This window comes from Mustelus asterias, chromosome 10 (genome assembly GCF_964213995.1).
Source record: "Mustelus asterias chromosome 10, sMusAst1.hap1.1, whole genome shotgun sequence".
NCBI classification, from domain to species: domain Eukaryota; kingdom Metazoa; phylum Chordata; class Chondrichthyes; order Carcharhiniformes; family Triakidae; genus Mustelus; species Mustelus asterias.
The window spans coordinates 10968899-10982436 of NC_135810.1; the positions used below are offsets into that span (position 1 = coordinate 10968899).

The window sequence follows — 13538 nt, forward strand, 5'->3', positions numbered from 1 at the left end:
GGATCAGGGGTAATGGGGAAAAGGCAGGAGAATGGGGATGAGAAAAATATCAGCCATGATTGAATGGCGGAGCAGACCCGATGGGCCGAGTGGCCTAATTCTGCTCCTATGCCTTATGATCTTATTGTCTTATGGTCAATGTAAAATAAAGTGAAACCCAAACTTATCCAGCCATCAGGGGAAAAGGGTTGAACGCACGGCCAGATCTGGTAATACTGACACTCATTGACATGAAGGATGGGATTCTCATCCCTACCCACCCCACTATCAGCAAGAATGGAGAATTTAGCATTCCAGCCAAAACTTCATTCACTGCAGTGGCAACAGAGAACCTTAGCCGCGGACGAGATCGGAAGTTTTCGGTGAATATCTTTGTGTCATTAATAGAGACCCCGGTTCAATTCCCTACTTAGGTCACTGTCTGAGCAGAGTGTGCATGTTCTCCCCGTGTCTGCGTGGGTTTCCTCCCAAAGTCCGAAAGACGCGCTAGTTAGGTACATTGGCCATGCTAAATTCTCCCTCAGTGTACCCGAACAGGCACCGGAGTGTGGCAATTGAGGGATTATCACAGCAACTTCATTGCAGTGTTCATGTAAGCCTACTTGTGACACTAATAAATAAACTTAAACTTAAAAAATGCAACACCAATTTGCATTTATACGCCATTCTTAACTGTACGCAGTTAGTCCTAAAGCACTTCACAGGAGTGCTACCCACAGTGAGCCACATAAAGAGATACTAGGACAGGTGATTAGAATCTTGCTGACAGAGGTAGGATTTAAGTGGGTGAGGGAAGCAGAGAGGCAGAGGGGTTTAGGAAGTAAATGCCAGCACTTGAGGCTTGGGCAGTTGAAAGCTCTGGTAAATATTTCAAAGAATAATTGGTTCAAGATCTTGTTGGAAATGCTGACTGGAGCACTGCCAATGTTACACATTTGTTCAAAGAAGGGGTGAAAGGAAAACCTGACAATTACATGTCAGTCAGTTTAGTGCACTGCTGGGAAGCCTGTAGAACCAATGCTCCAGGAGTATATTAACAGGCATTTGGGTAAGCATGAAAGATAGGCAGATTGTGAAGGGAAAATTGTCTTTCGCTAACTTGACTGGGTTCTTTAAAGACAGTAAGAAGTCTCATAACACCAGGTTAAAGTCCAACAGGTTTATTTGGTAGCAAAAGCCACTAGCTTTCGGAGCGCTGCTCCTTCGTCAGGTAAGTGGGAGTTCTGTTCACAAACAGGGCATATAAAGACACAAACTCAATTTACAAAATAATGGTTGGAATGCGAGTCTTTACAGGTAATCAAGTCTTAAAGGTACAGACAATGTGAGTGGAGAGAGGGTTAAACACAGGTTAAAGAGATGTGTACTGTCTCCAGACAGGACAGTTAGTGAGAGTTTGCAAGCCCAGGCAAGTCGTGGGGGTTACAGATAGTGTGACATGAACCCAAGATCCCGGTTGAGACTGTCCTCATGTGTGTGGAACTTGGCTATCAGTCTCTGCTCAGCGACTCTGCGTTGTCGTGTGTCGTGAAGGCCACCTTGGAGAACGCTTACCCAAAGATCAGGGGCCGAATGCCCGTGACCGCTGAAGTGTTCCCCAATAGAAAGAGAACACTCTTGCCTGGTGATTGTCGAGCGGTGTTCATTCATCCGTTGTCGTAGCGTCTGCATGGTCTCCCCAATGTACCATGCCTCGGGACATCCTTTCCTGCAGCATATCAGGTAGACAATGTTGGCCGAGTTACAAGTATATGTACCGTGTACCTGGTGGATGGTGTTCTCATGTGAGATCATGGCATCCGTGTCGATGATCCAGCACGTCTTACTGAGGTTGCTGAGGTAGGGTTGTGTGGTGTCATGGTCACTGTTCTCCTGAAGGCTGGGTAGTTTGCTGCGGACAATGGTCTGTTTGAGGTTGTGCGGTTGTTTGAAGGCAAGAAGTGGGGGTCTGGGGATGGCCTTGGCGAGATGTTCGTCTTCATCAATGACATGTTGAAGGCTCCGGGGAAGTACTGGACGACGAAGGGTACTCTGTCCGCCGTGTCCCATGTTTGTCTTCTGAGGAGGTCGGTGCGGTTTTTCGCTGTGGCACGTCGGAACTGTCGATCAATGAGTCGAGCGCCATATCCTGTTCTTGTTAGGGCATCTTTCAGCGTCTGGAGGTGTCTGTTGCGATCCTCCTCATCCGAGCAGATCCTGTGTATACGGAGGGCTTGTCCGTAGGGGATGGCTTCTTTAACGTGTACTTTAAAGAGTTAGGGGCGGCACAGTGACACAGTGGTTAGCACGGCTGCCTCACAACACCAGGGACCCGGATTCGATTCCCGGCTTAGGTCACTGTCTGTGTGGAGTCTACACGTTCTCCCCGTGTCTACGTGGGTTTCCTCCAGTTTCCTCCCATAGTTTGAAAGACATGCTAGTGAGGTGTATTGGCCATGCTGAATTCAATGGATGTTGTGTACGTTGACTTTCAAAAGGCATTTATTAATGTATCACACTCTAACCTTTTTTTAAGTTTATTTATTAGTGCCACAAGTAGGTTTACATTAACACTGCAGTGAAGTTCTTTCCTGTGATAAACCCCTAGTCGCCACACTTTGGCACCTGTTCGGGTACACTGAGGGAGAATTTAGCACGGCCAATTAATCTTTTGGACTGTGGGAGGAAACCCGAGCACCCGGAGGAAACCTATGCAGAAACAGGGAGAACGTGCAAACTCCACACAGACAGTAACCTAAGCTGGGAATTGAACCCAGGTCCCTGTGAGGCAGCAGTGTTAACCATTGTGCCACCGTGAAGCTTTTGGGGTAAAAGGGGCAGGAGAAGCATGGCTACAAAATTGGCTCAGGGGTAGAAAACTGAGTCTTAATGAATGGCCGAATCTCAGACTCAAGGGATGAATACTGTGAAGATCCCCAAGGTTCAGTATTAGGACGACTGTTGTTTTTAACATACATCAATGACTTGCACTTAGGGGAACAAGGCGCAATATCCAAATTTGCCAAGAACACAAACTTGACAGCACGATAAATAGTGAGAAAGGTGGTAAATTAACTTCAAATAGACGTTGACAGATTGATGGAATAAGCAGACAAACAGCAGATGGAATTAAATGCAGAAAATTGTGATGGAGATACCTTTAAGAAGGAAGAAGATTGGGAAGAAATGATAGCAGCTAAGTAACAAATTTTCAAAACTGGCAGAACAGGTTAGCAAACCAGTTAATAAATAAAAGCATAAGAATGCAAAAATCAGGAAGTCATGCCAAATCTGTAACCTTCGCCCCAGGTAGAGTATTGTGTCCAATTCTGGACATCACACTTTAGGAAGGATATCAAGGCTTTTAGAGAGGATATGGAAGAAATTATTTTAATAGTTCCAAAGTTGAGAGGCTAATGTACTGAATAGAGTGGAACAGCTGGGATTTTCTTAACTCAGAGAAAGCCAAGAGGAGATTTGATGGAGGTGTTTAAAATCTGGACAGGTTGAGAGAGAGGGGCAAATTTTACCATTCCACCCACCATGGGAACCGGAGCGGGTGAGGGATGGACCGTGGAAAGATCCGTTGACAAGGTTTTACGGTTTTGGAACAAGCAAGGCCGTAAAATCTCACCCAGAGTTTTTTTTCCCCCAATAAGACCATTTTTAAGTTTATTGCCCATCTCTGATTGCCCTTGAACTGAATGGCTTACCATGTCACCTCAGAGGACAGTTCTGAGACACCCACACTGCCGAGAGTCTGGAGTCACTTGTAGGCCAGACTGGGTAAAGATAACAGATTTCCTTCCCCAAAGGACGTTAGTGGTTTTTAATGATTGCCTTAATGGTTGCTGTTATTGAGGCCAGTTCTTTTTTAAATTCCAGAATGTTATTAATCGAATTTAAATTCCGCCAGCGGGATTTGAACCTATGCCCACTGAACATTAGCCTGGGCATCTGGATGACTAGCCCAGTGACATTACCACGACACCATGGTCTCCCCCATTAATAAATAAATAATGTCTAAATAAATTGTACAGCACTTTGGTCAGCACCTGGAGTACTGTATGCAGTCTTGGTTCTGCTACCTTGAGGAGGATATTATTGCCATAGAGGGATTACAACAAAAGGTCACCAGGCTTGTTCCAGGGATGGCGTGACTGGACCTGTATTTGCTAGAGGATTGACAAAGGGATTGATAAGGTGAATACAGGTATGATATTTACCCTGGATGGGAGTCTGGAACCAGAGGACACAGTTTCAAAATAAGAAGGAAGCCACTTAGGATCAAAAATAGGAGTTTTTTTTACTCAGAGGTGTTCCTCGCTAGTTTAGTGGTTAATATCCTCAGCTGTCACATGGGACACTGGGTTTCAATTGTATGATATGGAACTTATGAGCTGTGTAAAAGATGTGCTGGCAGGGGAGGGGTGTTTTCTGACTGCAGCCTCACAGCGCCAGGGATCCGGGTTCGATTCTGGTCTTGGGTGTCTGTGTGGAGTTTTGCACATTCTTCCCGTGTCTGCGTAGATTTCCTCTGGGTGCTCCAGTTTCCTCCCATGGGCTAAAGAGGTGTAGGTTAGGTGGATTGGCTATGCTAAATTGCCCTTTTGTGCCCAAAAGATGTGTAGGTTAGGTGGATTAGCCATGGTAAATGCATGGAGTTACAGGGATCGGGTGGAGAGGAGGGCCTGGGTGGGATGCTCTGTCGGAGAGTTGATGCAGACTCTATTGGCTGAATGGCCTCTTTCTGCACTGTAGGGATTCGATGGTCCTAAGATCCGTGAATCTTTGGAATCATCCACCCTAGAGGGCTGAGGACGCTCCATCATTGAGTTTGTTTAGAGATTAACAGATTTTTAAATGCAAACGACGCAAAGGGATATGGGGATAGTGTGGGGCAAAAAGAACAGTGAAGTAGATGAACAGCCAAGATCATATTGCATGGTGGAGTAGGCTCGATGGGCTGAATGGCCTACACCTACTCCTATGTTCCGACAGAGAAATTGTTTCTAATAACTGAAGGGTTGATAACCAGGGCACACCGATTTAAAGTGATTGGCAAAAGAAGCAGAAGTGACATGAGGAAACACTTTTCATGCAAAGAGTGGTTAGCATTTGGAATGCATTCACTGCTGTAGTGATAATGGACTCAAAAGCAATCTTTAAAGGAAAATTCAATAAATTGCTAAATAAGTGAGTAATGGGGGTTGTGGAATAAGGGAAAGAGTTGGGATGGAGGGAGGGGTGGGATGAGCTGGAATGATCTTCAAAAGGCAGAATTGGCAGATTAGCTTTTTTTAGTTCTGTGCCATTCTATGAGTCCACAAAATAACAACGATCCATTGAAGTCATGAGTATCTATTGTACTAATTGTACCGCCACAAATGTGCCTTCTCTGAAGTAATAGCTGTGAGATCTGTGCTATATGAGCGACTTTCACACATGTTTCCAATAGAACAGGCAGACGGAAAGTCTGCCTGAAAGGTGTGTTCCTTCAGCATTCTGATTCTCATTACTTCCATCTGATTGCTATCCTCTACTGTTGAATATCTACCAGATTTTTTCAGGAATGTCTTGTGTTCTTGATCCAGCAGAAAGACAAATTCAACATCTGACTGACACCTTTTGCAGAACCTGGTGCTGGCATTAGCAGGAGAGACAAGACATGTGCTATCGCGTGCACGGTACTATTCAAGGTCAGTTCCGCATGTTGCCCACAGTGCAAAAGTAGCACACATTATCCTTACACAAAGCCTCTAATCCATAGCTGATTGTTACCTGTGCTTGTCTTTGAGCTCAATACAATGCATCACGATGCAATCTTTAGATTTTCTCTCCTTAGTGAATTGAGGGCATTAGGGAGAGCAATTCATGAAAGAAACACCTCCTGCACCACTTGTGTGTGTAACATGTCCTTGATTCTCAACTGAAGGTCTCATTAACACGAGCATATTGTCAATTGTAGTGTACAGGGCAGACAGCTACTCAATTAGGAAACCATCTATGTTGTTTGAAGTATCCAAAATCTGTGGTAGATTCACCCACATTAAGTGAGGATAGTCAGGCAATCTTCAGATATCCAACACGATTGTTCTACTGGATTTAGGGGGTCTTACAGTGTAGATCAAAATTCCAAATTTAAGAACAGCTGAACTAACCTGCATAACAAAAGCAGGAAACGCTGGAAAAACTCAACCGCCGGAATTATACCGCCCCTCCTGCCTCGGGAATCAGAGCGGGCAAGGGGAAGCTCCATGGACCTCGAGTGGGATTTTCCGGTCTCGGGTCAAGTGAGGCCATAAAATTCCGCCCAGTAGGTCTGGCAGCATCTGTGGGGAAAAGAACAGAGTGAACGTTTCTAGTCCAATAAGACTCTTCAGAGTCTGACTTTTCCAAAGAAGGTATTTGGATTCGAAACAAGCTTTCCCCACAGATGCTGCCAGACCGCTGAGTTTTTCCAAGAATGTTTCTGTTTTTAGTTTAGATTTCCAGTATCCACAGTATTTTGCATTTGAACTAACATGTAAATTGCTTTCTACCTCTGCAATAACAGCTTCGTGTTAAGATAGAATTACTCTTTATAATAAATAGCTGAAATCAAAATTTCAAATGCAGAACTCTTCCCACACATTTGAATAATGATATAGTATTTTTCTCTCAGTTAACCATTTTCCTGTTATAGTTGTTTTCATGTGTGCTACCCATCAGACATCTGATAGTACCTGGAGCAGCACAGTGGCACAGTGGTTAGCACTGCTGCCTCACAGTGCCAGGGCCCAGGTTCGACTCTCGGCTTGGGTCACTCTCTGCGCAGTCTGCACGTTCTCCGTGTCTGCGTGGGTTTCCTCCAGGTGCTCCAGTTTCCTCTCACAGCCCGAAAGACTACTGGTTAGGCACATTGGCCATGCTAAATTCTCCCTGAGTGTACCCGAACAGGCGTTGGAGTGTGGCCACTCGGGGATTTTCAGAGTAACTTCATTGCAGTATTAATGTGAGCCTACTTGTGACATTAATAAATAAACTTAAGCTTCAATAACATTAGCTGGGATTGTACCATCAGAGAGTCAGGTCTCAGAGTGGATGTCGGTTTGAGAGATCACAGCTTTTATTTTCTTGTTCAGAGATGTGTATTTGCAGGACTGCTGATTAACATGCAGTTATAATCGGGAAGTGTAACTATCTATTCCTTCCCAAAGAACTTCCCCAGAGCACACACACAGACAAACAAAGGACAAACAGATCATGTCACCCTGCAGAGATGGGCTTTAAAGGATGGGAGTTATAAAACAAAGGATAAAGTTCACCAAATCTTGACAGTTCCCCGGAGGTTCCAGTGAGAAGGTGTACTGCTGGTCCCGATGGACATCCAGGATGTCCCATCAACCAGCCTCAGCTTTGCAGATCCAATTTAGCTAGAAAGTGCAGTGCATTGTTAAAGTCGTGACATCATGTGAAGCCTCTCTAATGTAACTGAGGATAAACAAATTTGAGACATTTGGCCAGATAACAAATGTCACAGTGCAGATGGCAAACTTGGAAGGTTCTGAGAGTCAGAATGCTTTCCATGCTAAGAAAGCTGTAACCCATGTAACTCTTCCAAGGTAATCAGTTCCATTATCACAGCCAATGTGAACATAAGTGTAATGAGGCCACCTCACTGTTAAAGCCATAATCACACACTTAATCAGTACTTGAGGGTTCAGCCATTGGTACATCAGCTGAGAATTGAATAATGCCTATCAGCGTTAGCGGGTGCTAGCTGTGATTCCCTCCACAGTGCAATAGCACGGACCCTCAGAATCACAGATGAAAAGTGTTCTCCGATTAGGAAGCAGAGGGTAACTGAATGCCATGTAAACATATCCCAGCATAGATAGCTTGAAGTAAAGAGGGGACAAAAAGAGTGTAAGAAATACATATTTGTGAAAGAATGATCAGTATTAGTTTCCACATGATATAGACTAGAGTACAATCCTAGTCAATTAGATCAAAAGTGTTGAGGGCCATTCTAATTTGTTGAAATTAGTCAGCATTACATATATTTGGACATCTGGGTATTTTGTAAATTGTCTGCTAAGCTGATGTCACTGCTTCCGACTTCATCTTTATGTTTCCAGCTGCATAAGGAGTTGGCTTTCACGGAAAAGATCTTGTAAAATTCTTTCCCAGATTTTACTAAACTCAATTGCAAAGATATTTATCCTCATGGCATTTCCAAGTCAAATTTCTGTTCATGACAAAGTGTGCAACTTAAGTAAATGAAGAGCAATGAACTCTGATCACACTCCCAACATGGTTAATTTATAGATTTAATAAGCCTTATTGCTTTCTTGACACATGTCACATTCACACCTTACCTGCTAGGATAAGGGCCTGTTGATATAAATGGTGATGAAATAAGTTCTTCAACACTGTTAGGGGTGTAAACATTTGTTATATTAAGTGTGCCAGAATTTACGTTGATGTTGACGTACTGGGTAAGTATTTGGTACTAATTTATCAGAACTGGGACTTCCACTTCTTTCCTGATATAAGTGGGATGTCAACATAAATGAGTTTGTCAAAGCAACGGCGTTATATATGGGACATTTGATGTGGTTCAGGGCACAGCTTTGCGTAAGAAGAAAGTGTATTAGAGATGGAATCCCATTCTGCACTCCAATCATTGGAAGATCTCTGCTGGGCTGAATTTACTTCTCTCTCTCTCTCGAGCCCTTTGCTATTTTCTATTTCCCTTGTGTTTCCTCGTCAGTGTGTAAGGATTTGTATTTTTCCATTTTTTTGCTAAGTTATACTTGCAAACACACAAGGCTTGTAGTCAGCTGTGGTGGATTTACTAAAATCAGGCATCAAACTCACCACCACCAAAATTGGGCTGTTGTCATAAAGGTGATTGTGAGTTTCTGGATTTTAAAAATTAATTTACAGGATGAGGATGTCACTGGCTGGGCCAGTACTTTTTGTCCATCCCCAAATGGCCCTCAAGAAAGTGGTGAGCCGCCTTCCTATTCATAATTCAGCAACAGAAAAGTTTTTGTGGAGCTCTTGCTCCATATAGATGTTCAATCAGACTGAATATAGATACCCAAAGGTAATGGGGTAGCATGAGGACAATTGAACTGCATCATTATGGGGGCAGCATGGTGGCAAAATGGTTAGCACTGCCGCCTCAGAGCACCAGGGACCCGGGTTCAATTTCAGCCTCAGGTGACTCTATGTGGAGTTTGCACATGTCAATGTGGGTTTCTCCCACAGTCCAAAGGTGCGCGGGCTATGTTGATTGGCCATGCTGAATTGTCCCTGAGTGTCATGGGGATTAGCCAGGTAAATATGTGAGTTTACAGGGATAGGGCCTGGATGGGATTGTTGTCAGTGCAGACTCAATGGGCCAAATGGCCTCCCTCTGCCATTCACTCAGACTCAGTTTTCTATACCTTATTACTCTGCTGCTTGCTTTTACTAGTATGGAGGAGTGTCAGAGTATGAATTCACACTTTATTTTCACACTAAAACCAAGTTACTTAGAATTCCTACTGTATAGAAGGAGGCCATTTGGCCCATCAGGTCTGCATCGACTCTCTGATAGGGTATCTTAGTCAAGTGTTCTTGTCATCTATACAATATTCTTGGTCTTAGGGTGCTAATACAGAATATATACAGGAGGCTGTTGAGGCAAGGAAGACATTGGATGGGACTTTCCACATCACAAGTGGAGTGTTTTGCAGTGGTGGAGGTGGCCCACCATTGGCTGGTGGCGGGATTTTTTAGTCCCGCCACTTTCAACAGGGTTTCCTGTTGCATGCACCCACACGCTGCCAGGAAGCCCGCAGCGGAGGTTTGCCTTCGGCAGGACTGGAAGATCCCGCCTGCAGGAATGGCTGGAAAATTCTAGTCAATAATTTTATTGGACATTATTCACTGTGTTTACATCTTTACCATGAGATGCAACAAGAGAGCACGATCATGAGACATTGCATCACTTCCTGTGATGTATAATGTGCCTCACTAGCATATCACACAGTTAATAAACTCCCTGTACGATAATCCAGATATTCCAATAAAAGAAATACCTCACAAGGCACTGAAAGCAGAAATAAAGCTTTCTCAAACAGAGGAATAGGACCATTTTAGATGTCATTGTAGAATCAGAATTCCTACAGTGCAGAAGGAGGTCCTTTGGCCCATCGAGTATGCACTAACCCACTGACAGACCATCCACCCAGGCCCTATTCCTGCAACCCTACATATTTACTGCACTAATCCCCCTAACGTATACATCCTGGGACAGTAAGGGTCAATTTATCATGGCCAAACCACCTAACCCGTACATCTTTGGACTCTGGGAGGAAACCGGAGCACCCTGAGGAAACCCACGTGGACAACATGGAAAGTCCACACAGACAGTGACCCGAGCCCGGAATCGAACCCAGGTCCCCGGAGCTATGAGGCAGCAGTGCTAACCACTGTGCCACCGTGCCTCCCAACCACTGTGCAACTACTGTCCTTATTCCTCAGCTAACAATATCAAAATAGATCTTGGGAGTGGTTTTCCAACCATAGACTTCCCTGTTTTCCAATGTGAACAGAATTGAATGCATGCTTTTTTGACAAAATAAATACAGTTTACTTGCTATCCATGGCCCTCCCAACTTGATTTTAAATTGTCAAGCTCCCCTACCTAAAGGTAATGTGATCCTGAGTTTATTAATCTAGATCCAGATTCTGCTGTTAGTAACTTGGCTCCTCTGGTGGGGTCAGAGCATTGAGCTAGGCTTGGCAACTCTGGTTGGGTGTCGGCCTGGAAATTGCATCACATGACCTCTTGTGTCAGACCACCCCACCATTAGTAGATCCTCCAGGGGCACTTCCTTCCTGCAACCAATTGGAAAGCAAAAAAATACTTTCACACCCAGTTGGATTAATCCTGACCAATAGTCAAACTGTGTTTTCCCCCCCAATATGTTTTGTAATTAGTAATTAAAACTGGTCAAAGAAAATAAAAAAATACAATTTTAAATGCCTCCATGATTTGTCCCTCATTTTAGAATCTTAGAAATCCCACAGTGCAGAAGGAGGCCGTTAGGCCCATCAAGGCTGCCCCGGCAACAATCCCATCCCAGGCAACACCCTCACAACCCAACACATTTACCTAGCTAATCTTCTTAACCTACACATCCCAGGACACTAAGGAGCAATTTAACCTGGCCAATCCACCTAACCTGCACATCTTTGGACTGTGGGAGGAAACCGGAGCACCCAGAGGAAACCCACACAGACACAGGGAGAACGTGCAAACTCCACACAGACAACGACCCAAGCTGGGAATCGAACCCGGGTCCCTGGCACTGTGAGGCAGCAGTGCTAACCACTGTGTCACCATGCTGCCCAGAGTATTTTGCTTGGAACAAAGTCGAGTAAACTAATTTTCAATTCCTGAAAAGTCCAAGGCAACCTTGGAGGATTGGTAACCCCACATTAAGTGCATGATCCAATCAGAGGAGCTTTGGGTAAAGTGAATCTATCAGTTCTCCTTAAATTTAAAGTTGCCATTGTCCCAGGTGACCACAGGCTGCTCTCTGCTTTGAGAGGGAGAGCTGGCTGGTGGTGATTTAACATGAGGATCACCACACCTCAGGTGAGGGGTCAAGTTGAGAAGGTGGGGCCTTCATGAATAACCTCAGCTGGTATGGGAATTGAACTCATACCATTGGTGTCACTCTGCATCACGAACCAACTGTCCAGCCCACTGAGTTAACCTTAAATAGATTGTTACAGACCACCTTGAAAGCCTCATTGAGAAGGTGCGCCAATGATGTTTTTACTGGGATAATTTGCGGAGCTTTGCTATTCCTCCTGACTTTGCAAAACCTTTCTATCTGCAGCAAGCACCTGAAACGTCCACCCTCAACTCCCCAACCCAAACCCCCTGTCCTTTCAATGAGTCCCTTCCAGCTCAGCCATTCAGAAGACCCTTCTGGATTGCCTGAGGGCCGGCTGGTTGGCAGCATCACCGGTAGGGCAGCCATTGCAGAGACTGCAGCTTTGAGGAGGGGGTGCCTCAATAGCCAGGTGCCCTCAAAGGCAGGTAATCTGTTGGTTAATTGAAGTCACACATAGTGTTGTTGCTATGTTTCCAAAGTAAAGTTCTGACGAACACAGTGGAAAAGAAATTGAGGGGGGAGTATAATTAAAGTCTTTACAATGCAAAAGGTCTGGGTAATGGCTATCTCATATAAACATAATTTTTTTTTTATACTTTTCCAATTCAATCAAATCAAGTCCAATTCAGAGTCTCAACAAGTTGAGACATTTCCGATCCAAGCTGACAAGACAGGGCCTTCACACCTGTCTTGGGCCTGATCTACATGAGCCAAGCTGATTGGAGTAGGCAGACGTCTCCGCCCCCCAAGGCTTGATCTCATTTGCATCTTAGCCAAAAGGCCGAGATGCCGCTTTTAAAAAATTGCTTCACATGAAAATGAAGCTTAAATGCAACCCAATGGCCACGACCAAGTGCAGCATCAGCAGACCACACTTGATCTTAGCCAAAAGGCCGAGAAGCGATTTTTAAAAATACTTTTCCAATTCAATCAAATCAAATCCAATTCAGAGTCTCAACAAGTTGAGACATTTCAGATCCAGGCTGACAAGACAGGTCGAGCGACCAAATCACCCTGTCCTGGGCCTGATCTACATGAACCAAGCTGATTGGAGAAGGGGGAGGCTCCTCCTCCAAGACTTGAGCTCATCTGCATCTTAGCCAAAAGGCCGAGATGCCGCTTAAAAAAATTGCTTCATATGAAACATATGAAGCTTCAGTGTAACCTAATGACCTCAACCAAGTGCGGCCGACCATGGGCTGCCGACCATACTACACTTGATCTTAGCCAAAAGGCCGAGAAGCGATGCTGGAAATACATAGGATGTTTGTTTTATGTGTGAAGAGAGAAGCAGAGTTAAGATTTTACGTCTGCGACTGTTCCTCAACAAGGTGATAATGGCCAGATAATCTGTTTTTTTAAATGTTGCTTGAGGGATAAATATTGGCCTGGATACCAGGATAATTTGCCTTTTGTTTTCAAAACACTGCCATGGGATCTCTTACCTGAGAGGGCAGATAGTTTACCATCACCTGAAAAGCAGCAGCTCTGACAGTGGAGCGCTCCCTCAGTACTATTCATTTCGGCTTCTGTGCTCAATCCTGGAGTCAGACATGGACCCACAACCTTTGAACTCAAAAGAGAGAGTGCTACAACTGAGCGACGGCTGACACGCTAAGGCATGAAGTGAATTGTTCACACTCAAGATGTGTGTGATCGTGATTGTACATTCGAATATTATCTGACCTCATAAAATCTATGAATTCCACAATGGTTTCATTAAAAGTATTGCACATATATGCACAGCTTCAGAAAATATGGATACAAATATATATGTGTATAATTCTTCAGAAAAGAAATGAATGCACTTTCTTGAGAATCCAAAAGAAAATTGAATAGAGGCAATTTTCAATGGGATAACTTGACTTAGCTTGGGGCGGCGTGGTGGCACAGTGG

General features: G+C 44.3%; 1 pseudogene; it reads right to left on the bottom strand.

Annotated features, from left to right (window-relative positions):
• Positions 1-12716: 12716 nt before the first annotated feature.
• On the bottom strand, positions 12717-12889 carry LOC144500126 (U2 spliceosomal RNA; annotated as a pseudogene).
• Positions 12890-13538: the final 649 nt, after the last annotated feature.